Source organism: Pongo pygmaeus, chromosome 20, assembly GCF_028885625.2.
Source record: "Pongo pygmaeus isolate AG05252 chromosome 20, NHGRI_mPonPyg2-v2.0_pri, whole genome shotgun sequence".
Lineage (NCBI taxonomy): Eukaryota > Metazoa > Chordata > Mammalia > Primates > Hominidae > Pongo > Pongo pygmaeus.
The window spans coordinates 35,435,461-35,460,711 of record NC_072393.2 but is presented as its reverse complement, the minus strand read 5'-3'; the positions used below and the strand labels follow the sequence as shown (position 1 = coordinate 35,460,711).

Below are 25,251 nucleotides of genomic sequence, written 5' to 3'. Positions count from 1 at the left end.
GGTGCCTGGTACTGATCACAGTAGTTTCCAGGCCAGCCTTTCCTTAAATGCATCTCATTTAAGTTGAAGATGGAACTGAAGGGCAGATGCTTGGGCTGCAGTTGGACTGAGCTTCAAGACTCTTTTGAAAATCTCTTGGAGGAGGAGGGAGATGTTTTAGGTACAGGAGAAGCAGCACTGTTCTGGCCACTGGAAGGGTCTTCCCTGGCTGGGGCCTCGTCCCTGATCGTGGAGCATCTCAAACACCTCACAGGAAGCTTTTCTTCTGGAAGTTTTACTCTCACCTTCCCCTCTCCACTGCCAACATCAGCTGTAAATACGGAGGCGAGGCCCGAGTCCCATGAAGAGAACCCAGGGAAATACACAGGTGACAGAGGGTGGCTCCCATGAGGTCTAAAGGATGCTGCCATCCTCTGGCCACCAGAAGGACCTAGATGCTGCTTGGAAGACCACACACCCATCTGTGCCTCCCTTCCTCCAACCAGAAGGCTCGCAGCCTCTGCCCCAAGCACATTAGGTGACCAGGGAGAAGAACCAGCTTTTGCATGATGTCTCAGCAAAAACCTGCAACTTTGGACACATTTTAGCCTCCCTGGGGGCAGAGAGCAAGCTGAGAGCTGTCCAAGCCAGCTTTCCATGGTTAGAGATGGCAGCCACAGAAACAGGACCTGAGCCCTGGAAAGATCCACCCACCCTTCACCCCGGCTAGTACACAGAATCTCCTCCCAGACCCCTCTGCACTATCAAGAGCTATACAAAAGGGTTTCACCCAGGAGGAACCTCCCTGCCCATTTTCCCCAGGACGTCTTGGCCAACTGGGACTTTGACCAAGAAGAGACAGCCATGGTGACATCTCCTGAAGCAGCCAAAGGCTCTGAGTTCTGTCACCTGGCCCAGGTAGTGGGTTCTGGGACCTGCAGGGCTGACAGGGCACTGTTCTGCTCTCTTCCCAAGACACCAACAAGGACAAAGTCTTCCCCATGACACTCCACTGCCCTTACCAATCAGGGAATCCTACTGCCCTTCCACCTCCACTGCAGCTGCTTTCCTGGACATTGTCAATCTGGAAGGTAGCATCAAATACTCATCTCTGAAATGGGATAATGACAGTACTTATTACATGAGGTCACTACAGAATTAAATAAGATCATGCATATAAATGAGCACGGTGCTTGACGCCCAGTACACAGTCATTAGGTGCTAGCAGCTGCACACATTGGATTTCCCCACAAGCTAAGCTGCCCTGCCTGACACTGGTCTGGGCCCCATGGAGGCCTCCGGACAGGTGTGAACTCTTATATGCAAGAGGGAGCCAGGAGTTCAGCATGGAAAACACCTCCTGCAGGACAGGGCAGGACTAGGAGCAAACACGGCCACATCTGGCAACAAGAGGGACCAAGTATCCTGCCTGGTTTGCCCCTCAATTAAAGAATGAACATTCACCATTCCCATGATTGAAAGTCTTGCCTTTGCTTCAGAGGTTTTCAAACATATTTTTCTAACCACATTTTTTTCAAGTGAAAGTTTTCCAAGGCTGCTCACTGTGTAAAACAGATGTGCACGGAGTGACCCCAGAGGCAGGGCTCTGTGTGTCCTGGAGCCCCCAACTCCCATTCCCTGGAGGTTTCTCCTTCATGAATATCCACTGGGAGGGGATTACATTAGACCAGTGGTTCTCAAAGCGGAGTCCCTGGGGCAGCAGAAACAGCACTGCCTGGAAATTTGTTAGAAATTCAAATTCTTGGACGATACACAAGACCTTCTGAATATGAAAATGTGAGTTGGGGCCCAACGTTGTTTTTTCAAAGCCCTCCACGCAACTCTGACACCTGCCCAAGTTGGAGATCCACGACACTACCCCAGCCATTCATACCTTGGCTACAAGCGAGCAGATAACCTCCCCACCCCCTCCTCCAATCACACTGTTTCCTGCAGGGCAAGTCCTGATTTGATTGGCCTGGGAGCAGACCTAGACATTGGCGGGTCTTAAAAGCTCCCTGTGTTGTTATAATCGATAGCCAAGTTTGAGAATTATCCCTCTAGTCTCTTGCTACTCAAAGTGTGGTCCGAGGACCAGCAGCATCAGCATCTCTTGGGAGCCTGTTAAGTATGCAGAATCTTACTCCCCTAGACCTGCTGAATCAGAATCTGCATGCTACCAAGACCCCCAGGGCTCTGTGTGTACATTCCTGACAACCTGGTCTAGGTCATTCTGTTTAAGACCTACAAAGAAGCTTAGACACCCACCCTTCAGGTAGCAGCCTGCAGCTGCAATGGCCTGAGGCTCTCCAATGTCACCCAGGCTGAGGACTGCAGATAGACATCAGAACCAGCCTCCTCACTCCAAGAGCAGCGCTCCTTCCCACACCTATGCAGCCTCCATCTAAGCATGCCTGCCTCAACCTCCCTCACAAGCTTCTCTCAGCCTTCAGTCCCTGTAGGAGAGGAGGGAGGAGTGTGGCCCACCTAAGGAAGCAGGAGTTGAGTTTGAAGGGTCAGGGCAGGGGTATCCTGCAAGAATTCTGCAAACTTCCAAAACCTTCTCTAGGGAGTCTGCCACTCATGGGGGCATTGGCCACCCACTGTCTTGTTACTGGAGACCTGATCAAATTTAGGATGTCACATTTCTAAAAACATTGAAGTCATGTTTAAATACACACACACACACACGCACACACACACATATTGGGGCCTAGAGAGGAGAAACAGAAATTTGGTGAATGATTCCCACATATGCCATACTTACATTTTTTAACTGTCAATATTGTCTCAAGTTATATTCTGTTGAGGAATAAAAATTATTCTGTTGAGTTCAGCTAACTCAAGAGCATCATTTTGTACTATTAACTGTTTTCAGACATGAAATAATACACACACATCCACATTAGAAAAACTTTATTATTTTCTTGCGGTATTGTGAGAAGAAAATAAAAATGACTTGGGGTAGGGAAAATTCAACACATGCACCCCTTCACGGCCACCTCAGCAAATACACGTGCCTCTACCTCCCCAGCTAAAACTCCCTCTCTTCTGGGCAGCAAGCTCCTCCATGTTGGGGGCCACACTCTACCCTCTAGAGCTGAGCACAGGGACCCTCAATAAATGCTTAGCTGCTCATTGGCAAGAGATAGTGAAAGACAGGGGCCGTCGGAGCAGAAGAGTCAGGGAACTCAAGGTCAAATGAATTTGTGGCCACGTTACCACCACCTGCTGGGCAACCAGGCAGGCAGAGACCAACACCAGGTCAAGACCCAAACTTCATCTTTAAACAGGAAAAAAAAAAATCTAATAGCTATCCCTATTTCCAAAATGTATGGGCATAGGTTATCACATACTTCTCCTGCCTCTTCTCAGGCACAAAGCAACTGCCACCCTCACCCCTTCTTCCAGTATTTATCAAGCACCTACTAAGTAGAAGCCCCTTGGCTCAGGCAGCACTGCACATTTTCAAGGATGAAATGCAAACTCCAAAGTCATTTCTGTCTTTCTTGCAATGTGCTAACATGCCGATCACATTATCATCCTGCAACTCCGATTATCATACTTTCCTTTGTGCAAAATGAATCGAGCCAGAAAACTCTAAGGGTAAGAGTCCAGCTCTGCCAGGCCTAAACCACAGCCAAAAGTTCATGAAAAACACTGTTGTGCCTCACACTGCAGCCGCGTGAAGCCTATTGTTGAAATACAGTAGTTACTGGGGGCTGGCAGGCGGGGGGAATGTCGTGCATTCCCAAACATAAAGGAGAACCACAATCTCTTCGCCTGAGATAGACGCAAGACCAGCCATTTCCTGCAGCCCCCAACATCCCCTAAGTACTTGGGACTGATGGGTGATTTCCATAATGCACACAAATATGTAAAATCAATTAAAACTTTTCTCCCGTGGAAGAAAGAACAAATAACTATCCACGCTTTGTCCTCTGTATCAAGAAATATCAGAAGGTTCCTGGTACCAAGTCCACACATCCTGGTGGACAGAGAGGGTGGTGAGAAGGGGAGGAGGCAGAGAGAGAGAACTAACCACTCCTTCATCAGTAACAACGCACCCACTGACCATCAGAGCCCGAGAGGCAAAAGGAGTGCCCAAGACAGCCTCTGAGAGATGGGAGAGCAGATCTCTACATTTGGGGAAAAACGTGTTGGGGTGGGCCAAAGGTATCTACACAATGATTCACCCCAAACAACATGCGATCCAAAGAATGAAGGAGAAGGAATCAATCAACAGCTTCCCTTGTAGACCCTAGCTTACTTTCCTCTTGGTTATGGAAATAATTCACTTTTTTAATGCAAGAAGAAGTTATTGATTGGTTTGGCTTTTCTTCTAATCCTGAGGAAATCCTGTGCATGTCAACATGCCTTCATCCTAAAACTATCTCCTTCTTAGAGTTGAAAGCTCATCTTGCCATGCAACATAAGGCGTGGGTCTTAGAATTTAAACATAAGAAATAAAGGAAAGCTTAGCTCACCTAACATCTCCTTCCATCTTCATTTCTCTCCCTCAATTGGCTTCCTCTCCCAATGACAACATCACATCTTTGTATAATTACAATTTTTTTTTTTCTCAACTAGGACCTGACCTCAGGCTTACTAAAAACACCCATAAAAGTCCCCTAGAGGCCTAGCAGTGGCTCCTGCCTATAACCCTAGCACTTTGGGAGGCCAAGGTGAGAGGATCGCTTGAGGTCAGTGGTTCAAGATCAGCCTGGGAAACACGGCAAAACCCTGTCTCTACAAAAAAATACAAAAAAAGTAGCCAGGTGTGGTGGTGGATGTCTGTAGTCCCAGCTACTTGGGAGGCTGAGACAAGAGGATGGCTTGGGCCCAGGAAGTCAAGTCAAGGCTGCCATGATCACACCATCGCACTCAAGCCTGGGCAACAGTGGGACCCTGTCTCAAAAAAAAAAAAAAAAAAAAAAAAGAAAAGAAAAAGGGAAAAAAAGAAACAGTTCCCTAGAAAGAGCAATCTTCAAATGATTTTGTTCATTTAATATGGTAGTGAGGAGTGCAAGATTTGGAGTCACACGGACAGGCACATGTGTCCTGTTTAGGTAACATGTGACTTGTACAAGTTACTTATCTTTGCTGAGCCTCAGTTTCTGTGTCTGCAAAATGGATTAGAGAGGAGATTAAACAGATAAAGCATACAACGCTTACCACAGGGCAGGATTGGCAAGGGTTTCCCATCAAGTGCCAGGTGGTAACTAGTTTAGGCTTTGCGGGCCACACAGTCTCTGTCTCAACTACCCAACTCTGCCTTTGTAGTGTAAATGCAGCCACAGACAACATATAAACAAATAGGAGTGCCTGCATGCCAATAAAACTTTATTATGGGCCCTGAGATTTAAATTTCATACAATGTCCTGGTATCATGAAATATTATTTTTCTTTTGATTTTTCGCAATCATACAAAAATGGAAAAGCCATTCTTAGCTCATAGGCCATACGAGAACAGGCAGAACCATACTAAGAGCCACCGCACACCCATGAAGATGGCTGCTAGCATAAAAACGGAAAAAACAAGTGCTGGCAAGGGTGTGGAGGAAGTAGAGGCCTGGCACGCTGCTGGCAGAAACGCCAAATAGTGCAGCCACTATGGAAAACAGTATGGCGGTTCCGCAAAAAATTAAACATGGAATTACCATAGATCCCGCAATTCCACCCAAAAGAATTAAGAGCGGGGCCTTGAAGAAACATATAGGCCCAAACAAATTTACAAGAAAAAAACAAACAAACCCATCAAAAAGTGGGTGAAGGATATGAACAGACACTTCTCAAAAGAAGACATTTATACGGACAACAAACATATGAAAAAAAGCTCAACATCACTGGTCATTAGAGAAATGCAAATCGAAACCACAAAGAGATACCATCTCATACCAGTTAGAATGGCGATCATTAAAAGGTCAGGAAACAACAGATACTGGCGAGGCTGTGGAGAAATAGGAATGCTTTTACACGGTTGATAGGAGTATAAATTAGTTCAACCATTGTGGAAGACAGTGTGGTAATTCCTCAGGGATCTAGAACCAGAAATACCATTTAACCCAGCAATCCCATTACTGGATATATACCCAAAGGATTATAAATCATTCTACTATAAAGACATATGCACATGTATATTTGTTGCAGCACTATTTACAAAGTAAAGACTTTGAACCAACCCAAATGCCCATCAATGATAGACTGGATAAAGAAAATATGGTGCATATACACCATGGAATACTATGCAGCCATAAAAAAGGATGAGTTCATGTCCTTTGCAGGGACATGGATGAAGCTGGAAACCATCATTCTCAGCAAACAACACAGGAACAGAAAACCAAACACCGCATGTTCTCACTCATAAGTGGGAGTTGAACAATGAGAACACATGGATGCAAGGAGCGGGACATCACACACCAGGGCCTGTTGGTGGGTGGGGGGCAAAGGGAGGGAGACCATTAGGACAAATACCTAATACATGCAGGGTTTAAAACCTAGATGATGTGTTGATAGGTGCAGCAAACTACTATGCCACATGTATACCTATGTAACAAACCTGCATATTCTGCACATGTATCCCAGAACTTAAAGTAAAATTTTTTTAAAAAAGAAACATATAAACCCACATTTACAGCAGTATTATTCATAAGAGCAATGAGGTGGAGGCAGCCCAAGTGTCTATTGATGGGTGAGTGGATAAACAACATAGGGGGCCGGGTGCAGTGACTCATGCCTGTGATCCCAGCACTTTGGGAGGCTGAGGCTGGCAGATGATTTGAGCCCAGAAGTTCAAGTGCGGCCTGGGCAACATAGGAAGATCCCATATCTACAAAAAAATTTTAAAATTAGTGGTGGTGTGAATGTGTAGTCCCAGTTACTCAGAAGGCTGAGGCAGGAAAATCGCTTTAGCCCAGGAGTTCAAGGTTGCAGTGAGCTATGATCATGCCACTATACTCTAGCCTGGAGAACAAAAGTAAGATCCTGTCTCAAAATAAAAGAAAAGCGAACAAAAAAAATAAAATGTGGTATATACATACTGTAGAGCGGAATCTTTTTCAGCTTTAAAAGGGAAGGAAATTCTGTCACAGGCCACAATATGGATGAACCTTGAGGACATTCTACTAAACAAAATAAGCCAGTCGTAAAATGAAAAATACCATATGGTTCCATTATATAAAGTACCTAGAGTAGTCAAATTCACAGAGACAGACAGGTGCATAGTGGATGCCAGGACTTGGAATGGGTAGGGAGAACGGGGAGTTATTTAATGGGTATAGAGTTTCAGTTTCAAAACGTTCTAGAGATGGGAGGTGGTGACAGTTGCACAGTGATGTAACTATTTAATGCCACTGAACTCTAAACTTTAAAATGGTCAAGATAGTAAGTTTTATATTATGTGTATCTTATTGCAATTGTTTTAAATTCTTAAATGTAAAAAAAAAACCCAACACACACAGGCAGTGTGCTGGATGTGACTCACAGGCTGTAGCCTTGGCACAGAGGCATAAGAGCAACGTAACAAACACCCCTAAAAAATGAGCGGGATGGGCATTGGGGGTCCTATGAGAAAAGAGGGCTCAGAGGCGACTGAAGAAAATTCTAATTCGCTCGCAAAAGTATTTACCAGCCACCCACTCTGGAGCCAATAATCATCCAGGCATAGACACAGAAATAAAGAGAGAAGCACCCCTGGGCCTCATGAGCCAACCTTTGCATCCCATGTGTGGCCATCCAGGGGAAGTCAGCCTGTGCACATGTGCAGGAAAGCACAGGGGCCCCTGGGGTGGTCCGGCCACTTGGGCACTCACATGGCTCATACATGGAGGTATGCCCTCCTTGGAGTGGTCAGTGATCTTGTCAGGGACAGAAAAGTTCAATGACTACAAGGGTGAGTTTAATTATATGTTGTCACTGACTAGCAGTGGTTACGATGGTACAATTACACATGTAATTTATCAGCAAGATACTTGCATACATAATAAACCAAAAGCAAAACATTAAATTTCAGTGGAAGCTAAAAATATAAAACCGGGCCATGGTGCAAAACAGTCTCACTTGTGAGGGGGTGGAGGAGAAAAACCACAGGCCTCCCCTCCCTCTTAAGGGCTGGCTGTCCCCACCCACCCGCCGTGACCATGGGGCATCCATCTCAGGAATGCGTTCTCCAAACACCAAGCAAATCCCAAGTCCCCAGTGATGTGTCAACAATGCTCCTTCACAAAGGAATGGGATGGAGAAGTTGGCTTAGGAAACTCACCACCCTTTCTGACATTCTCTGAACTTGCTAACCAAGGTCCCAAGGGATGCTGGAAAGACCACATGCCTGGCAACATCTTGGGGTTCCTAGCACTGGTATGAGACTGAGAGGAAAAGCCTAATTATCTGAAAATGGCCTATATTTTCATTAATCTTCAATAAAGATGAAGAAAGGGGGTAAGATGATGGAGGAGAGGAAATGAAAATAATAACAGTGCCACGCTTGTATTAAATGCCTACTTTGAACCAGGCAGTGTTTTAAGTGCATCACATAGTGTAATCTACCAGACTGTCATGTTGTTCCCAATTTACAGATGAGAAAACTGAGGTGCAAGTCCCTTGATACTGGGTCAGAGAGCTACTGAATGGTGGAGCCAGGGTTCCAACCCAGGAAATCTGCTTCCAAAGCCTATACCTTTGCTATGCATTGTCAGACATAGAGGTCATTTATCCTTCTTCTTTAGTACATTCTCACTGGTACTGCTATGATGTCCATGGTACTATAATTTAAAAGTCAAGGTGAGGTAACTTGGACCACTCTCATCACTGAGAATAAGTTTTCCAATAGATGGGTACATTGCATACACCATGCCAGAACTTGGGAACCCCACTCCCCAGAGCCTCAGCCTATCCCCTCAAGACAGCTGACCTAATAGGACTGAGCAGTGGCAAGTCCCACAGAGACCAAGGCATGGCAGGTCTGAAGAGGACACATGAGAATCTCCAGAAGAACATGGAATACAGTGCAGATTGCAGAGGTTTTCCCAGGAGATGGACATCCAGTCACGTGGGCAGGAAGTCCTTTTAGCCTCATAAATCCCTCATTCACATCCTACTTTGAAAGAGATCATCTTTGCCTGTGTGACCTCCATGCCTTCAGTCCCAGTCATCTGTGTATGTGCCCTTGTGGATTTTTAAAGACATTTTTATAACAGGGTGGTTTTCAGTTCACAGAGGTTGCCTAGCACAGTTCTAGGCATATTTTTTCCATTTTAAAACACTAGACTAAAAGAAAATGCCTTGTTATAACTGATCATTAGATTTTGAAAATAAACATTTCAAAAAATGTTTGGGAGGCCAATGAGTGAATAGATGGTAAAAGTGAGATTTCATTTGGATCAATGAGCCCAATATTCTAAGGTACATGTTAGGGCTTGAGATAGAGACCCATCCATCCACCCATTCATCCATTCATCCATCCATCCACCCACCATCCATCCATCCTCCCATCCACCCATCCACCCATCCATCAATCCATCCATCCATCCATTCACCCACCCATCCAGCCACCCACCCACTCATCCATCCACTCATCCATCCATCCATCCATCCATCCATCCACCCAACCATCCAGCCACCCACCCACCCATCCATCCACCCATCCATCCATCCATCCATCCACTCATCCACCCATCCATCCATCTATCCATCCATCCATCCATCCATCCATCCATCCATCCATATACCCATTCATCTACCTACCCATCCGCCCACCCATCCAACCACCCATCTATCCATCACCCACCCATCTATTCATCCATCCACCCATCTATCCATCTATCCATCCTCCATCAATCCACCCATTTATCCACCCATCCATCCATCTGTCTATTCATCTACCCATCCATCCATTCATCTATCCATTTATTTATGCATCCATCCACTCACCCACCCATCCACCCATCCATCTACCCACCTACCCACCCACCCATCCACTCATCTATTAATCCATCCACTCATCCATCCAGCCATCCATTCATCAATCCATCCATCCATCACCCTACCCACCCACCCCTCCACCCATCTATCCATCCATCCACCCATCTATGTATCCATCCTCCAATCCATCCATCTAGTCACCAAAGCTTTATTGAGAAGCTATTGTGCATCAGGCACCATTTCAGGAACTGAGGAAATCACAAGGAACAAAACACATAAGCCCCTACCCTCACCACTCTTATGTTGCAGTAGGAGAGATAGACCAGAAACCAGTAAAGGAGTAGGTCACTAAAATGCTTCCTAAACCAAACAACACAATGGATTCCAAATCTTCCTAACACAAAGGTAAATCAGAGCCATTTCCTCATTTGCTGTTATCATCAAGGATCAGTTGTAAAAACAAGCAAGAGTGTCTCGTATGGAAATGTTAACAGTACAAAACTGTATTCCAATGTGGCAGAATTATCTAAGGGCAAATACTGCAGGCAATATTTTTATGACAGAAGCTTTATTTCTCATTGTCTATATCCTTGATTTAAATATATACATGTATGTGGGTGCACACGTATCAAGATTCAAGTATTTCAATATAAATTTTGTATTCAAAATACTTTTCCTGATGTCAGTTGATTGCATATTTCGAGCCAAAGTTGCAGCAGTAGTTTTTGTTCCAAATCAAAAACAAGGATTTCTCTCTCTCTGTCTCTCTCCTTCTCTCTCTCTCTCTCTCTGTCTGTCTGTCTTTCTGTCTCTCTCGGTCTCTCTCTATCTCTCTGTCTCTGTCTCTCTCTCTCTTTCTCTGTCTGTCTCTCTCTCTCTCCTATGCTCAACAATCTCTCCTTGCTCCCCCACCCTCTAGCCCTAAGGAGCCCAAATACTCAAGCCGCCTTCCAAGCTGAGTGGTACCAAGGGCAAAACCTGTTTCTTCCCATTTATTTTTCTGTTGAAGGTCTCTGGGGCTGTGAGGACTGTGGTGCTGGCTGAAGCCACATCACACAAAGGCACTGAGATAGAAGGACAAACCTTCCCACTTTGATTTGAGTGTGTAATTGTTTGAATACATCTCGCCCGCACTACAATAATGTCATCCTTGGTTGACACAGATTTTAAAGCCCTTTGAAAAGGTGGAATGTTACCAATCATGAGCATGATTATAATGGGATTTAAGTGGAAGACACTAAGATTCAGGCCCTCGCTCGGGCCAGGCTCATGACAGAGGAGGAGGGAGAGAGGAGGAAGGGGGCTGTATTTCAGCCAAGGAAAGGACGCCTTGCGTTGTCTTCACCCACACATCTTCTCTCCCAAAGCCAAAGACTTCCGAAAAAGCACCATGGAACTCTGGAACTCCGACAGGAATTCCCCCACACGCCAAAAATATCTGCTCATTTTCCTATAGGTTAGACCAACAAGAGCTGATTGGGCCCCCCAGGGGACATATGGCGATTTCTGGAGCTATATTGATGGTCACAATGGAGGAAGTGTTGGTGGAGGCATGCTACCAGCATCTAGTGGGCAGAGACCAGGGATGTTGCAAACATTCTACAGTGCACGGGAGGGCCCTGCAACCAATCACTATCCAGCCCAAAATTTCAATAATGCCAAATGTAAAAGACCCTATGTCAGACCCAAAGAGGCTGGGCCACAGCTAGAGGAGCGGATGGGTCAGAGAGGGGCATTTCTGGGGAAGCGGTTTAAAGCTACTTCCACTGGCTCGGCTATACCTCCGATTCACCAGCAGACAGAGGCAGGTGACAGAGGGAAGGAAGAAAACAAATTGCTTCCTCCTTTGCCTTTCAATCTAAAACACACCTTCCTTATTACACATCAGAAGGGACTGGAAACCTGACAATTTTTTTTCTTTTTTTTCAAGGCAAAACAATCCAGGCCCAACAAAAACAAAATAATCTCTCTGGCAGATCACTGGGATGGTTGGACCTTTCTCCTGACAAATCACAACAGGGCCTACAGATGTGGAGTTCACCCATCAAGCCCAGTCACATGCCCAGGATTACTAAGGCAAAGAATTGTGAATTTCATTAAATATGTTAAAGGGGAAAAAAATCAGCTTTGAAAAATAGTAATCCTGTCTTTCAACAAAAATATTATAGGAAGCTATGAATTTGGTAGATCGGAATAGGGTGTTGGTACATGTTTTACTAAGGTAATATAATGGTACACTATTATTAGATCACATTAATCATTACTGTGCCAACGGCACTGACAGCCCCACTGAAAAGGATTGAAAGGCCTGGTAATGGATATAAATTACCCATTGTGTGATAAAAGGATTTTTACTAAGAAGGTAAGAATAAAACAGCAAATTTCTAATATAACTGTTGTGTAAAAACCAAAATAAAAGTAATCCACGGTCAGGAATATCCACAAAATCAGAAGTAAGCACTTTTCCAGCAAGATAAAGTCACAATAAAAAAAAAATATATTCAGTACAATATAAAATTAATTTCTGAGTGCATAATTCTGCTATCAATTTCCCTGGTTTATGTAGTGACCTCTGAGACGTGTGGTCAGGAGAAGGTGGGCTGGGCTAATTACGTCCGAGGGTGAGTTTACAGAGATATCAGGGGCAGCCTCAGATGAGGCCACCGAAGATATCAAATACACATGTCACCCTTTCTTTTGTATTTTAAGTTTGTATCAGCTCCCATGCCGGAAATACACCCCATCCAGGAGTTTGTGATCTGGAGTCTGATTGAGGTGACAAACACGGAGCAGCTTTGGGACAGGATTTGTCCAAGACTGGACCAAGCCACTGAGTCACCTGGTGAGTGATGGGGAGCCCGACCACAGGTGGCACTTGGACGCGGTCACTCAGCCTTTAGCAAAAGCCCCACCAGCTCTCAGCCCTGGTTCCAGGCTGCTGGCTGGCAGACAGGGACTCAGGGTGTCACACAAGAGAGAAAGAAGTCACCCTTGTTGGGCTTTGCCTCATGGGGGAACCTGTTCAGAGACTCAAGAACATGTCTCCACATTGTAGTTCACCCCACCCACAGGATATGGAACCCATGCTACCTCCCAGACACCTGCGACTCTGGAAGTTTCTCCATAGCTCTGCATAGGGCTCAGCAGCCCAGAGAAGGCAGCCTGGACTTCCCCACAAACTCACAGACAGAGACACCAGTTCAACAAACTACAAATCGATGGTCCTTACCAGGCAAGTCTTAAAGCAATGGATCTCCCTCCTGGTTGAAGGATATTCTTAAAGCCGTGGTGGTCAGGAACTGCAAAAATAAGACCTGTTAGAAACTGTAAATGTCACACATGTCGACTTCAGTAAGTCACATAAACAGCATTCATCCAAAGTAACAATTTGCTGGGTTAGTCGAGAGCCTAAAAACCTTGAATAGCCCCACTGCCCCCAATTCTTTGAGCAATTTAAAAAATGGGAACTATGTGACCTTTGCTGCAATGAACCAAATTTCCTCAGCTTATTTTCAGTGGGAAATCGCCACCTGCACAAAAAGAACTGCTAACCATCTCTTATCTTCTCTATATGGGAAAGAAGAAACAGGGACTAATATTATAAGGGCTCTCTCTCTCTCTCTCTCTCCCTCTCTCTCTCTTTCTCTCTCACTGTCTCTCTTCTTTAGAATTCTCAAAGTGAATTCTTTAGAATTCTCAAAGAACCCAAGGGTTCTTGCTTTTTCCCTGATTTATGGAGCCCTCTACAGTAAACCAAAATTCCACCCAAATTTCAACTGGCCAAGCCTGTTTGGTAGCCAGTGGATACAGAATGGGAATCTGCAACTGACTGAGGCTTAGAGATGTTGTGTTTGGCATCAAAGTCCTCTCTCCCGAACCCAGACCAGGAAAGCAGCAGCCAGTGAGATTTTCTACTTCTTCATTCTGTGTTATCACTGATGTAAGTCCCACATGGGTGATCTCACCTCCTACGGCATGCTCAGAGGTGATAAAGGCCAAGACAGAAAGCTGGGATGTTCACCTATGATGGCTGCAGAGCTGCTGGCTAGGGGGCAATCAAGGAAGGCCAGCCCCCAGCCTGTGATCTCCAGCCTACTCCTCACCCAGTGCAACTCGGATTCTCATTTGTTTTGCCATGTCATGGAAGGGATGTTATGGGGCAAACATAAGTTCCCTTAATAAGTTATATTTTATTGAAAGTGAAGTTGTAAATTCTGATCACAGAGGTAGAATTTCTCTATGGATTCAGAAAATTTGATTCTGCACATGGAAAACCAGAAGATACATTTGGAGGACTGGTAGCAGCCCCAGCCCAAGAAGTTTGTACTGATTGAACCACTGGCTTGCAACACTTCATTCAACTCCAAGGCTGATTTCTGGCAACCAAAAAGGTGTTTGCTGACTGCATGCTCAAAAAGTGTTTTCTCAGGGTGCCACAGGGAAGCTGCTGTCTGTAAACACATTTCTACCTGCCTATCCTGAGACATAAAGCAAAAGCTGACATCTCAACCATCTCCAACACGGAAAGAAATTACATCTCAGTGTCTGTCTGTCTGTCTCTCTCTCTTCCCTGAACCAGATGATCTTTTGCATTGTTTTTTGATTTTTTTCCCTGTGTCACTCAAAATCTAAGGAGTGAGGAACAAATGCCCAATGCTACACTTTCCAAGGTTCTGTCCTATCGCTGAGCTAAACAGGTCCCCACCACCCAGCTGGCTCTGAAAACACTTATTTGCTTTGCTCTAAGACCTCCTTATGTTTAGGGAGTGGGTTGCAGGAGATGGGAGACACACTCAGATTTTATATCTAGGCTCATGACTTGCAAAATTCTAGGACTATTCTCCAGGGGCCATTCACTTAGAAGCCCTGTAAATTCCAATGACAGGAGAACACAGAGAGGCTGCATCGGGGAAAGTCCCACACCGGTTTGTCCAGCTTCATGCCATTGATCAGAACACCGTCTCCTGCAGTTGGCACTGGGGCAGTGATGGGCACAAACCCCTCAGGTTCTACGCTCTAAATCATGAAAGGGCCCAGCACAAGCCTCATGGCTACATTGGAGGCTGTGCTCTCCCAACGGATTAGTGGGCTTATGCAAGGGAGTCTGACCTGCGTGGGCAAGGTTAGCCCAACACACCAGCAGGGCAGCCGACGAGTACAGCCTCACTGGGCCCTTAGGAAAAGAAATCGAGTTAGTTCCATCTGTGCCTTTCTGATCCAGTCTAAACAGGAGGAGGCTCCTGGTGTCTGATGTCGTTACAGTCACTGCGGGTCGGGGAAAGGTGACTGCATCCGACCACAGATGCTCTCGTGATGCAGGGTGGGGAGGAAGGGAAGCACCGGCAGAGTCATTCTGTCTTCCTCAATGAAAGAAACAGCTCTTTTGGTGCAAGTAAGTGACTTGTATTTAGAGATAACACAGTCAGTGGCATAACCAGAAGCAGCCTGGACATGAGGCCTCCCCTCGCCCTCTCCCCCACAGGGACCCGAAGCTGAGGGGCCACCCAGGAGACTCTGTCCACGAGCCCAGTTTGGTGCAGCTCAGAGTAGGGGTGGGAAGGGGAAGATTGCAAAGGTGACAAAAAGCATGGTATGAACTAAGTGGGGTATCCCCCACCTCATCAAAATAAGGGAACCTCCACAGGTGCGTTTCAGTGCTTGAAATTCCACCCACTGTAGACTGATGGCTCCTGCTTCCCTCTTAAAGCACAGATAAGGCTCCCACGCAGCCCTCCCGAGCAACATGGATGAGCTTAGGAGGCCTGTTCACTCATTGGCTTGGAGACTCCCTTTCCAGCACCTGTGGTGCACTGGGGCCTCTGGGGTAGGTCAGGGGCCAAGCAGGTCTGCCCATCAGATGCAGCAACCACCCATCATGTGAAGGTCCCGGTTGCCAGGACAAGGAGCACATCAAAGGCAGGGCACCGGGAGTGGGGCAGAGTTGAGTCAAGCCCTTAAGTAAGTACAGGCAGGGCCCTGGTGGAGACAGGGCTGGAGGCCAGGAAGGGGCACAGAAGTACAACAGAGTGGCCGCAACTTCCAGAAAGGGGAGTGAGAAGGTTTGCAAGGGCTGAAGAAGGGAAGCCTGAATGGCCATTTCCTGGGTGGACCCTGGCTGGAGTACAGCAGGGACGCAGGGTGCTGGGGAGCAAGGAGGGAGAAAGGGAGACTTCCTAGAGCCAGAGGTACTTCCAAGGCCTCTCTGAGGAAAGGGAGACAAGAGGAGGGGTGGAAAGTTCTGAGAGAGGGACTTCAAAGGGGAAGTGGGAGCACAGGAAGATACGGGGGGCACCAACCAAGCGAGGAAGTGGAAGGTGCCTCGGCAGCTCTGACCCACCCTGACACACAGTGGGCCCATCCCAAGCCCACACACCCCCATCCCTGTGAATTCCACAGGCCAGGCAGGACCCACCCAGCAGCCCAGCCGTGTTCACTGAATGAGCCCCGCTGAACGCAGACATACAAGCTAGCTCTGCACGGGGCCCTCTGTCCACCAAAGCAGGAGGCCACACGGGCTCCCTGCAGGGGATGGGGCACCCTCCTCCCTCCCATATCCTCCCAGAGCTGCCTACACCAGAGCTCTGAAGGAGCCAGAGAAACCCTCCCTGAGCAAAAGCCCAGCCTGCCTGACTCAGACCCATGGGCTCTGAGGGAGAGGGTGATTGGCCAGTCAAGAGGTGAGCAGAGACGGGGTACCCCCAGCATCACCATGGCTCTGAGATGGGCCCTGAGTTTAGCACAGAGCGGTCCTCCAGGCCAGCGAGTTTCCTGCCTGTGGGCAGTGCACACCTGTCTCCACCCCGCACCATGACAATTTGGAGGATATGAGAGCAGCAATGAACGTCACCATCACTGAGGCCACAGTAAACCCCAGGCACATGCAGAGGACAGTCCAGCACATGGGGGAAGGGTGGTGTCAGACTCTCCTCCCAGCCCCTCACCTCTGTCGGAGGACCTAGGTGGATGGGAGGGGGTAGGGGAGGAAAGTTAAGACAGAAGGATGGAAGGAGGACAGACAGGAGCATGGGAATGGAAGGATGGAGGAAAGATAGAGTAGAGAGGGAGGAGAGAAGGACAGAAGGATGAAGATGGATGCAAAAATGGAAGGGGAGGGAAAACAAAAGTAAGGAGGGCAGGAGGAAAGAGAGGGTCTGAAGGTGGAAGAGAGGATGAAAGAAAAGGGGCAGATGGAAGGATGAAAGTGCAGATGGAAGGATGGAGGCGAGGCAGATGGAAGGATGAAAGTGCAGATGGACAGATGGAGGCGAGGCGGATGGATGGGAGGAAAGGTGTGAGGGCTGCTTCAATTTCCACTCCTGGCCCATGTTCCATTCTCTCCTGTGGGAGATGGAGTGTATTCCTGGGGAGACACAGGATGGCCCTTCCCCGGATGGGTCACTGGAAGGTCTGGCAGCAGCAGCAGGGGCTGTCTGCGGAGGCATCTGAGTGAGTGGCAATTGGGAGCCAGGGAAACTACTTTCCTTCCAGAAAAGAGTTGGGCAAGGAGGATTTGGAGAGAAAGCCAGTCCGGCTCCTTCGGCCCTCTGCCCAGGGAAGGACATGGTTTAGAGTTCCAGAGGGAAAACAGCTGGGTGCCCAACTAAGTCTCCCCACAGATGACACTTGAGTGCAGTGGCTCCTAAGCAACGCCTCAGAACCCCCTCTACCAAGAGCAGACTTTCCGCATCCCAAGGTACACAGGGCATCTTCTCCAGTGCGCACCCCCGGGTGCTGGCAACTTCCCTCCCGTGATTCTGAGACCTCCTCCCAGCCCAGAGCTTGATATTCTCAAGTTCCACCAGCAACAAGGACCCTACCAAAAAACCGCAGCTCCTCCAACCGGATCTGGAAGTTTTGCTCCAAGCACTGAGTGATTCTCTCTTTCTCAGAGAACCCTGGGGGATGAACATGGCCCCAAATGACACATCCATTGTTGCTACAGATTTCCAACAGGAAGGGGGTCCTGGTGTGGAAAGCTCCCAGGGAGGAGCCTCGGAGAATCAGCCACTCACTCAACCATTATCCACCCAGCACCCCTGCAGTCAGGCTCTATTCTATTTCTGGGGATCCAGTGATAAACATCGTGTCCACCTGCGTGGAGCTCATGTTTCCGAGACCAGATTCAAATGAAAGACAAAAGTAAAATATGCCAGCAAATAACAATCTCTAAGAAGATAATAAAGCTGGAGGAAGTGACAGTGACAATCAGAGAAGACCTCTCTAAGGAAGCAACATCTGGCAAGGGGCCGGAACAAAGTAAGGGAGTGAGCCCTGCGAGAATGCGGGCAACGGCGGTACAGGAAGAGCGAACAGCGAGTGCAAAGGCCCTGAGGTCAGATGGAGACGGTGCATTCAAGGAGCACTGAGACATTCCCTGCGGCCTGGGTATGGATAGTGAGTGGGAGAATGGATGAAGGTGGGCTTTTTAGGACCCACATACCTAGTCGGGAAGGGTTTTATCCTGAGCCACTGGTAGATTTTGGGCACAGGAAAAACATGATCTATTTGCACTGTACGCCTGCTATGGAAGGAGCAGACAAGAGAGGATCAGAGAGGAGGCAGGGACACCCATGGGGGAGGCTGCTGCAGGTGTGTAAGTAAGTGAGGATCTGGTGCGAGCTGGAGAGAGAGCAGTGGCAGGGGAAAGGCAGGCATATTCGGGATGTGTTCCACGACAAAGCGGTGAGACCTGCCAAGTAGAACACCAAGAGTAAGGAGAGCCCAGAGTCAGCCATGCTCACCCTGGCCCAGTACCCTGGCGGCACAGGGAACCAGCTCCCAAACCAGCCTCAGCCCAGGACCCAGGTGTGTTCACCAAAAGGTTCTGATGCCCTGACATCTTGGGGCCTTTCTGGCCCCAGAAAGACTGCCCTGCCCAGAGCTAGCCCATTTCTAGAGTTGGTAAATGACTCCCTGGGACCTCTTTTCATATATAAAACAGCCAGTCCAAACCACACTGCCCACACCACCTTTACTGGGCTCTCACGGGGCCCCCCCACTTGGGGCCACTATCCTCCTGCCCTAATCGCCCACGGCCAGAAACCAGACAACTAGAAGCAACCCCCATGGTCCATGCCTGTAGAAACCACTCAAACGAGCCAATTCAAACCCTCCCAGCCCTGCCTTGCCTTGCCTTTCCCTGGGAAGCTACGATAAAGGCTCTTGTCCCTCTTCTCCCCTCTCGCCTTCTGCCTCCCAGGAATCCTGGTGCTTCTCCATGTGGTCCCCACGTGGCATGCTGTGTCTTCCTCTTGGGAACTGTGAGTAACAAACTGTCCGTTCAATGTCAGTTGTCTCCTGCCCTATTGGCCACGCCATAGCTGAATAATAATAAAACCTACATTTCAAAACATCGGGTCCCAAGTCACCAGCAAGAAGCCTGCGTAGGAGAGGACAGGGCCCAGAGAGAGTGTGAGTTGGGTTCTGCTGAAGACAGCACCGCCCACAAGGTTCTTGCTGTCAGGGTCACGCTGAAGCCACCACCCTCCTCCCAGAGGGCATGACATACCGACGGAGAAATGGTCACCCTCTGCTAACTTCTGCCAGAGCAAGTGCCTGAGCTGTTATTCAACAGCCACAATGTGTCTCAAAGAGGAGGACAAGCACTAGAAACTTGGCAAGATCTTTCCCAAAACCCATCAGCCCACTCCACAGGGTCCCACAACGGACACGCTGCCGTCAGGCCTCCGCGCCCAGGCGCTAGCACCTGTGTGACTGTGTGCGTGGGTATGTGCATGTATGTGTGCACGTGTGAGCGTTCACATGCATGTTGGAGGTGGGCAGCAGTTGCCACCCTGACACAGAGCCCAGCATCATATGACATGGCTGAAATATTATAACACAGAGCGCGTAGGGCTGCCCAGACACGCTTCCAAAGGAAGCCTCTTCTTTCATTTTAAAACAAAGGTAACTTTGATGGAGAAGCTATTTGATACCTGTTCGATCTAAATGCTTTCAGGATACACAGACATCAGACGCTCACAGAAACCTGAGACCCTACAATATCGGACCAGGCTCGGGGATGATAAAAGAGGAGTGGAGAGGCTTTCTCTCATCAGCTCGCCTGCCCCGTGCATGTATTTTTACATGCTTTAGCATGAAAAAAAGCCAAGATGCTCAGAGCCAATCAAATTACACCCCTGTCTCTTTAATAAACAAATCCATGTGCACATCAACAGTGTTGAAAATTCAATTTAAACTCTTTGTCTGTTGCCGCTTACTCTAAAGATGGTCTTTCTTAAACAACAGAACACCAAGGAGTCGTTAGTGCTCTCTCTTCATTACTTCAAAAAACCAATCATTAGACACCAGAGTATATACGTAATTAGAAAATCACTTCCTTTGCAATCCAAGCTAAGTAGTTTACATACTGTAATTACAGGGACAAAATCAATTTTTAATCATTTCCCTGATTGGGCTCATCAGCTCTGTGGGAACATTGTAACCTGCTTGTTGTGCAAAAGCAACATCTGGGCTAAAACAATTACCCTTTGTTTTCTACAATATTCCTTAAATCTTTTTGCTTGCATAAAAATAAAAAAAAAAAAAACGAAAACATGAAGACAAGATATTTGGATGTCTTTGTGTCCTTGATCAACATATATCCGAAAGTTCTCCTGGTGACGTGAGCTTAGTGTTCGCCGGAATTTACGGTTTAACAGTACACATCCAAGGAATGTATTTTTTCAGTGAGATAAAAGTATCTGATTGTTTTAAAGATCCATTCAGCTGCCTAATTGTTCCATAGCTAACACATGGTATTCAAACAACCCACACATTACAAAAGCTCATCTGGGTAATCACGGGCAACTATTATGGCGATGGTTTACACTTTTCTAATACAAATGAATGGATTTTATCAAAATTTTAAAAAAAACTAAAAAGCTGAGTATGTGTGAAAAATAGTTGGTATGAATTGGCAAGGCAGGGCTGAGCATTTTGTTCTCTTAATAGGAAATGACCTCATTTACACTGGAGTAATAATTAGTACTGCTTCACTGACAGTTAAGAAAAAAAACTTTCCCAGTATAATAAGGCAGCATCTCCTTTGTTAGGAGATCTACATTGATTATTAACCCTTGCCAAGAAATTCCAAGTTTAACTCTCCATTCCACTGGGCTCATGCTTGCTGGCAAAAGATAAAAATAGCTGTTTTGGAAACCGTCACCTCTCACCAGATTTCCAAAGTTTTGCATCTAGCTTTTAAGTGACAATCTGAAACACTTGGTGTCCCCTTTGAAGAAACATAGAAAGCCCCCACCACCCCAACCCGCAGCCACCAAGAGCTCCAGTCGGCTCCCTGCACTCCCCCGGTGGCCCTGGTCCTCCCCATCCTTTTGAAGTTTATTGGCTTTGATTATTGCTTGCAAGTCCCCAAACCTACAATTAATTCATAGTCAAAACAGCCCTGAGAAGGAAGAAAGGAGAGAGGGAAAGTGAAGGGAGAGGGGAGATGCTCTTGCCGGTGATTCAGTGCAGGTTGATAGTGCAAGAGACAGGAACACTTGGGCCAATAAAGAAATGTAGTCCAGGAAGCAGCCAGTATGTATTTACACACACACACACACACACACACACACCCCTTCTGAGGGCTTTGTTCATTGACTGACCATTCTTGAATTCGATAAGAATGAAAACTAGGATTTACCATGTGCCACCCAGAGTTCCAAGCATTGACACGCAATCTCACTTCATCCTTGCATCCATCCTATGAGGTGGGTATTATCATTTATTGATGAAAAACTGAGGTACTAGCCCCAAAGTTCTGTGTCCGAGGTTAAGAGCTCAGGAGACGGGGACCCAGGGTGTGAATCTCAGCAGACTGATTCCATGACCCATGCCATGAGCCACTCGAACACACTGTGCCCCAACGCAAGGCAACAGCATCTCTTCCCTACAGCCTCGGAGAGCCTCATCTTCAGGGCAGTCAAGTTTGCCTGATGTCCACCGGTCAGACACAGCCAGTGGCCCCCATGGCCGGGTCCTCAGGAGCACGCAGAGAGCTTGGCACCATTCTGCACCTGGATTCCTACTCCCCAGCCCAAGGTGGGTGGTTCTGACCCAGGACAAGGTGAGGAAGGAGAACTCACCCTGTAGGTCAGTGTTCTTAGGGTAAGAAGTGCAAACTAGATGCAGGCATTTTCTGCAAGGCCAGGGAGCACTGGCTAATAAGCTGCCAAGCTGGTGGATTTCCAGAGCCTAACCACACTCAAGATGGAGTCCCCCAGCTCCCCCAGGGGCCATGTTCTCCAGCAGTCAGTGCCTGACAGGCTCTCCCTGAACTTCGCTCCACCCAATGTCTTTGCCCTGGATCTCTCACCCCATCCACAAGGATGAAGACCCCACTCAGCTCAAGACTTGGCAGGACAACAAAACTAAGACAATTCTGGCTGCCAGAGATGGAATGATGCAAACAGGGGGAAAAATCCAGAAAATTATAAAGGCTTTCTAATAGATTGTATCACCATGTGAACTCAACGTACGTATTGCTTTACAGAAAGTACTTCATGGCATCATCAAACCCCAAGATATCTACGAAGTAATGCATCTTGAAGAAGAGATGTAAAATAACTGGAAACTGGAGAGTTGTTTTCTGTTCCACCTGTGCTACCAGAGGTAATGCTGCTTGCTGTGCTGATATTCTGCTTGCTAAATATCACTCAAATGTTCAGACATCTAGCAGGTGTCATGCTGATTACCTGGGTGACGAAATGGTCTATACACCAAACCTCCGTGACACACAACTTACCCATGTAACAAGCCAGCCCATGTGCCCCCTTGAACCTAAAATAAAAGTTGGAAAGAAAAAAGATACATTCTGCCATCACATAGAACTGCACTGTCCAAGCTGGTAGCCACTGGCCACACGTGGCAACGGAGCACTTGAAATCTGGCCAGTCCAAATTGAGATGCACTGTGAGTGTAAACTACAAATTGCATTTGGAAGAATGAAAAATGTCTCATTAATATTCTTTATACTTTTTATGTGTTGAAATGATGATATTGTGGATACACTGAATTAAACAAAATATAATGTGGCTATTAGAAAATTCAAAAATGCATGCATGACTTGCACTTGTGGTTTGCGCTATATTTCTATTGTGCAGTGCAGATTCTGAGCTTAGCAAAATTATCTGGCATTTCGACAGTCAAATTTGGTCATACTAAAAATTTGCTTGTTTTTAGAGAACATGCATTATCACGGATATCACTTGAAACGTTGGTCCCACTGATCTCTGAAGTCGAAATGAAAGTTATACCACTTCTAACGGAACTATCTTGGTATCTCGTTTACAGGGGTCACTTTTTGTTTAACCTCATTTACTTTTTACTTTTTAAAATTGGTTATTCAAGTTATATATGCTCATTTGTAGAAAATTTGGAATATACAAGATATTAGAAAGAGGAAAATAATAATCCATAATTCTATTAACTGATATAATGGCTGTTGATATTTTGGTGCATTTCTTTCCATTCTTGCACATATATGCATGCATATATGTGTTAACGAACACATGTGTACATGTATATGTATTCATGAACATAGTTAAGAACATACATCATGTGTATCTTTGACTTCAAATTTCTCAAAACCTCAGGTTTCAAATGCAAATAGATGCTGCTTGGCCACACAAAAATATAAGCCACTGGCTAAAGTAGCTTAGTTTCCACAAGTGTTAAGAAGAGAAAGGGTTAAGAGAATGAAAAGACAAGCTACACATTGGAGAAAGTTTTTGCAAAACACATATCTGATAAAGGACTGGTATTTGAGATATGCGAAGAACTCTTAAAACTCAACAGTAAGAAATAAACAGCCCAATTTAAAAATGGGCAAAAGATCTGAACAGGTAAGTCCCCAGAGAAGATATACAGACAGCAAATAAGCATATGAAAAGATGCTCAACATCCTATGTCACCAGGGACTTGCAAATTCAAACAAAAATGAAATGCCACTACACCCCTATCACAACAGCAAAAATTCAAAACACTGACAACATCAAATGCTGAGGAGGACATGGAGCAACAGGAACTCTCATTCACTGCTAGGAGAAAGCCACGTGGGAAGACAGTTTGGCAGTCTCTTACAAGGCTAAATATTGTCTTATCAAGCAATCCAGCAATCATGCTCCTTGATATTTATACAAATGAGTGGAAACTTAGGTATACACACACACACACACAATCAGCATGGCCAGGTGCAGTGGTTCATGCCTGTAATCCCAGCACTTCAGAAGGTTGAGGCAGGAGGATCACTTGATCCTAGGAGTTTAAGACCATTCTCGGCAGCATAGTGAGACCCTGTCTCTACAAAAATTTTAAAATTAGCCAGGTGTGGTGGTGCACACCTGCAGTCAAGATGCTGAGGCAGGATGATTGCTTCAGCATGGGAGGTCGAGGCTGCAGTGAGCTATGATTGTGCTGCTGCACTCCAGCCTGGGCAATAAAGCAAGACCCTGTCTCTCAAAAAGTAAAAAACAAAAACAAAAAAACTGCGCACGAATGTTTATAGCAGAATGTTTATTGAATGTTATTATGAATCACACAATTGCCCAAACTTGGAAGCAACCAAGATGTCTTTTAAGAGGTGAATAGCTTGATTGTGGTACATCCATATAATGGAATATTATTCAGCAATAAAAAGAAATGAGCTATCTAACCATGAAAAGACATGGAGAAAATTTAAATGCATATTTCTAAGTGAAAGAAGGCACTGTTAAAAGACTACATGTCATGCGAATCCAAATACAAGACATTCTGGGAAAGGCTAAACAAGGGAGACAGGAAAAAGACCAGTGGTTGCCAGAGGTTCAGGGGAAGAGGGAGTGAAGCTCAGGGGATTTTTAGGGCAGTGAAACTACTCTGTATGATACTGTAATGATGGATACAAGTCATAATACACTTGTCAAAACCCATAAAATGTCCAACACAAAGAGTGAACCTGAATATAAACTATGAACTTTCATTAATAATAATGTATCAATATTGGTTCAACAATCATAACAAAAGTACCACACTAACACAAATTTAATAGCAGAGGAAAGGTGAAAACAACTAAAATGTCTTTTAATGGAGAGGGGGAGAAGATACATGGGAACTCTGTACTTTCTGCTCAATTTTATTGGATATTTAAAACTGCTCAAAAAATAATTTACAAAGTTCTGGGATAGGAACTTTACCTATCTATTAATTTACAAAGGAAAAAAGGAGAAAAGAGGAAAGAACAGCTTTGAGGAAACCCAGTAAACCCCTCTTCCCTAGCTGGAGTATTTCCACTTCTGCAAATCAGGAAATCTCTCCAGTGCTTAGAGATTTGGGATGCTTCAGAAGCCTTCTGGCCGCCACTTCTCTGATGAG

General features: G+C 46.2%; 1 protein-coding gene across 10 annotated transcripts in view; it reads right to left on the bottom strand.

The window, feature by feature from the left end:
• The window catches only part of ZNF536 (zinc finger protein 536), a 487,338-nt gene that overhangs the window by 415,829 nt on the left and 46,258 nt on the right, over nucleotides 1-25,251 (bottom strand). For 9 of the 10 annotated variants that reach the window (XM_054464745.2, XM_054464746.2, XM_063657194.1 and 6 more), the window contains exon 2: nucleotides 13,127-13,196. The exons of the other annotated variant lie outside the window; for it this stretch is intronic. The gene's annotated coding sequence lies outside the window, so the exon portion shown is untranslated. The remainder of the gene's footprint in view (nucleotides 1-13,126; nucleotides 13,197-25,251) is intronic. 10 annotated transcript variants of the gene reach the window in all.